Raw genomic sequence first — 5,000 nt, forward strand, 5'->3', positions numbered from 1 at the left:
GGAATGGATAAAGGACAACAAGTTGGACATCTACGTATGGATTATAATAAGAGGATTTACTCGAAAGAGGCTACAGTGATAGTGGATTTGACAGAACTGAGAGATGCGAGGGCTGAAGATATAATTAAAGCAGTGAACGGAAAAGTTGGAGGGGGGAAGATACTGGCAGTGAGACCCAGACATGGAAAGGAGTATGAAATCACACTGACGAATACGGATGTATGCGAGGACTTGGAGGATTTTTTGATGATAAAAGGAAAACTGTGTGAGATAAGGAAATTACAAACAAGAGAGTATGTTGTTTCTTTCATACATTTGCCCGCCTACATTGCTGATTCTGATATTTTGGAAAAATTACATAATTGGGGAGTGACACCTGCATCTGAAATCAAAAGAAGAATGTATCCGGGCACCGATATAGCAGACGGTACAAGGTACCTAAGGGTGAAATTCCCAAAAGAAGTCATATCCTTGCCATACAGCACAAAATTTGACACGGAGGAAGGATCGCAGTACTTCCGGATTATGCATGATCGGCAGGTTAAAACCTGTCGATTGTGCATGAATCCTGGACACGTGTTCAAAAACTGCCCAGAGTTCAAGTGCTATCAGTGCGATGAACAGGGGCATTTCGCAAGGGACTGTGATGCGGTGAAGTGCCCGGAGTGCAGAAAAGTGATGGCAAGATGTGAGTGTTGGATAGCAGATTTGGATGGAACGCAAAATACAGATTTGGAAGATGTGGGTGGGCAAATGGTGGAAGAGACGGAACTTGGAAATGCTGGAGAGACTGCAAAAGAAAATGAAGGGAATAAAAAGACCAATGAGAAGAATCAGGAGATGGAAGAGGATGGACAAGAAGCAGCAATGGACGAAGGAATATGGACACCACTGAATATATCACAAGGAGCACTGGAAGAAATGGAGGAACAACATGCAAAAGGTAACGAGGAAGAAAAGAAAGAGAGAACTGAGGAGAAGAAAGAAGGGGAGAAAATGGACTTCAGAATGGATAGAAGAGAGACTATAAGAAGACGGATCACTAAGGTAATACCAAATCTAGAAGTTGCTAAGAAGAAGAGACTTGAGAAAAAAAAAGAACAGAGTAAAGAAAAAACTTTATGGGAAAATAGATTTCAAGCATTAATGGAGGAGGAGGAGGGAGAATAGAAAAAAAATGTTTGGTTTTTGTGATTTATTTTTCAATGTATGTTTTTTTATGTTTTTAAAAATTGTGTCATGGAATGCTAGGGGTTTGCTGAATATGGAGAAATTTGAAAAGATGAAGGTTTTATGTAAAAATACCGATGTCATTGTGTTGCAGGAAACAAATTGGAAAAATGAAAGTGTTACAAAATGGGATGGAAATATATATTTTAATAATGGAAATGATAAAGTAGGTTGTGGGGTTGCAGTTCTAATTAAAAGAGGAGTATGTGAAAAAGAACAAGTAATATTGGATGATGGAGTGGGAAAAAGTATGGCGGTGAAAATAGAAAAAGGAAAAGAGTTTTTTATTATCTATAATATTCATGCACCAAATGAAGAAAAGGGAAAAGTAGATTTTTTTAAAAAAGTGAATATTAATTTAAAAACATGGCAGAATGTTATTTTAATGGGTGATTTCAATACTGTCTTTACAGAATTGGATTTGGCAAGTGAAATGGTTTTTAAGACAGACAAAGGGAGAGAGGAATTGGTGAAAATAATGAAGGAATGTAATCTAATAGATATATGGAGGGAAAGAAATAGGAAAAAGAGAAAATTTTCAAGAGTGCAAGTGGTAATGAATAAGATAAAACAAAGTAGAATTGATTACGTTTTATGTAAGGAGGAAATGGAGGGAAATATCCAAAATGTATTTTATAAGGAAGTAGGGTATAGTGATCATTTTCTTTTATGTATGACTTTAGATTGTGTAAGAGTGGAGAGAGGATCAGGGGTGTGGGTCTTAAATGCAACAATTTTAAAAGAAGAATCTTACAAAGAAAGAATTAAACAACTATTAGAAGTTAGTAAATTAAATAAGATTTACGCAGAAGAGAAAAGAATATGGTGGGATAACGTGAAATTGGATATAAAGAGTTTATCAATACAATTTTGTAAATTGTTAAAAAAAGCTAACATCAGAAAGGAAACTGAGATAAGAAAAGAGATAGATAAAGAAGAAAAAAGACAGGAGCAAAATCTAAATGAAGAAGACATAGGTAAAATCTTAATTTTACGAGAAAAATTAAGGGAAATTGAAGATGAAAAATGTAAGGGGGCGATCATTAGAAGTAAAGCAAAATATGTTGTGGAGGGGGAAAGATGCACAAAATTTTTTTTTGATTTAGAAAAAAATAGACAAAGAGCAGATTTAATGAAGGAGGTGTTAGATAAAAATGGAGACATAAAGCAAGGAACAAAAGAGATTTTATTGGTAATTAAGAATTTTTATGAAGACATGTTTAAGAGACAAGGGGTTGATAAAATAGAAGAAGATTTCTTTTTAAATCAAATAAAAGTAAAGGTCTCTACAGAAGATAAGGTTTTATGTGATGATGAGATAACAGAAGAGGAAATTGACACAGCAATAAAGCAGTTAACGTTGGGAAAGAGCCCAGGTATAGATGGGTTAACAAACGAGTTTTATAAGAATTTTAGAGAAATATTAGTCCCAATTTTAAAAGAAGTATATGATGAGATTTTTAAAAAAGAGGAGTTAAGTGAAAGAATGAAGATAGGAATGATTAAAATGATTTATAAAAAAAGAGGAAATCCTAATGATCTTAAGAATTACAGGCCTTTAACAATGCTAAATACAGATTTCAAAATTTTAGCAAAGGTGTTAGCAAATAGATTAAGGACAGTTTTACCTAAAATCATAAGTACTACCCAGGCATATGGAATACAAGATAAAGATATTCTAGATATTGTTCAAAGTATAAGAGACACAATGTTTTATATGAAGGAAAAAAATAAGAAGGGATATTTAATAAGTTTGGATTTAGAAAAAGCCTTTGATAGAGTGGAGCATGGATATTTACTAAATGTTATCAAAGAATTTGGATTTGGGAAAAATTTTAGAAAGTGGATTATGATCTTTTATTCTAATATTTTTACGTGTATTAAATGCAATGGGTTTTTATCAGAATGTTTTCAACTAACAAGGTCTATAAGGCAAGGGTGTCCTTTATCTGCTTTACTTTATTCACTAGTAGCAGAACCTTTGGGATTAGCAATAAAAGCAGATACAGAGATAAAGGGTATTAGAATAGAGGGAAGTAATATACAGGAGCCAATCTACCAATACGCAGATGACACAACATTGTTGGTTGAAGACATTCAAAGTGTTGTTAAGGCAATGGGGATTGTGGAGAAATATTGTAAAGGGTCTGGAGCTAAGGTCAATATTGAAAAGAGCTTGTGTATGAGAATTGGGAATGTGGAAACATTACCTCAGCACATGCATTTTAAAGAAGAAGGAGAACATATAAAACTTTTAGGAATTTGGATGGGTATGGATTTTAATAAAGCTGATGTTTTTAATTGGGAGGGAGCATTAAAAGGAATGGAACAAAGATTGAGATTTTGGAAATTAAGAAATTTAACATTAAAGGGAAAGGTATTAGTGATAAATGCTTTAATGCTTTCTAAGATTTGGTATGTGCTGAGTGTAACTCCATTGCCTTATGAGTTTTTTAAAAGAATAAAAGAAAGTGTTTTAAATTTTTTATGGGGAAAGGGAAGAGCAAAAATTGCATATGATACGCTTATTGGTGGAACTGATGTAGGAGGACTAGGGCTATTAGATCCAATTTTAAGAATGAAAACATTAAGAGTTAAATTGGTGAAAAGGTTTATGGATGTTAAGAGAAAGGCAATGTGGAAAAATGTAATGGAATATTTTTTAAAGAAATTTAGTAATTTTAGCATGGGATGGAACGCACTGTGGATGAAGACAAAAAAATATATGTTAATGGGTCTACCAAATTTTTATAAAGAAGTTTTAGAAACCTGGTCATCTTTCTTAGATAAAGTATTAATTTTACCAAAAGGAAGAATGCAACTGTTAGAACAACCTCTGTTTTTAAACTCGAATGTTACAAATGAAGGGAATGTAATTTACTATAAGAAATGGTGGGATGGAGGAGTAAGACAAGTCAAAGACATTTTATATGAAGTAATAAATGGTTATCTTCCAGTACAAGCAATTATGGATGCAATTTTTGAAATAGAAAGGAATGTGACAAAAGGAACACTGATAAAACAGTTCGATGAATTAAAGAAAGCAATACCAAAAGGATGGGTGGAAAGGATTGAAAAAAATGAAAAGGATGAGAATGAAGGCATGCCTGAGCTATATTTAAAAAAGACAAATGGTGAAAATAAGTGTTTTTTTGAATGTAAAGTAAAAGATTTTTATTTGGTTTTTAGGGAAAGGGCTTTTGCTAAACCTGTGGCAAACAGCTATTGGAAAGAAAGATATGATGTAGATGAAATAGATATTTGGAAAAATGTGGGAATGAAATATATGGATCCAATTTTAGAAGATTTTAATTTCTTATTAAGACATAATGGTATTTTAACAGAAATGAGGTTGTGTAAAATTGGGATAGAAAAAGATGCAAGGTGTAAGGTATGCATGAAAAGTGAAGAAGGTCTATTACATCTATTTTTTTATTGTGAAGAATTGGATGATTTTATGGGAAGAATGAAAAAAAATGTAAAATCCATGCTGAAAGAAAAATATAATGAGAATATGACACAAAATGCTTGGGAAAAAATGGTTTTATTTGGGTACAATGGTAAAGGTTGTAATGTGAATGTCTTTACTTTATTGACAACAATTGCAAAGAATGTAATATGGCTAAGAAGAAATGTATCAAAATATGAAAAAAGGAAAGTTGATGTATGGGTTTTGTTTAAAAACAAAATGGAAAACTCTGTGAATTTAATATGGAAATATTTTCTAATGAGTGACAGAGAGGATGATTTTATTGAAACGTTTGTAAAAG

This window comes from Garra rufa, chromosome 1 (genome assembly GCF_049309525.1).
Source record: "Garra rufa chromosome 1, GarRuf1.0, whole genome shotgun sequence".
NCBI classification, from domain to species: Eukaryota; Metazoa; Chordata; class Actinopteri; order Cypriniformes; family Cyprinidae; genus Garra; species Garra rufa.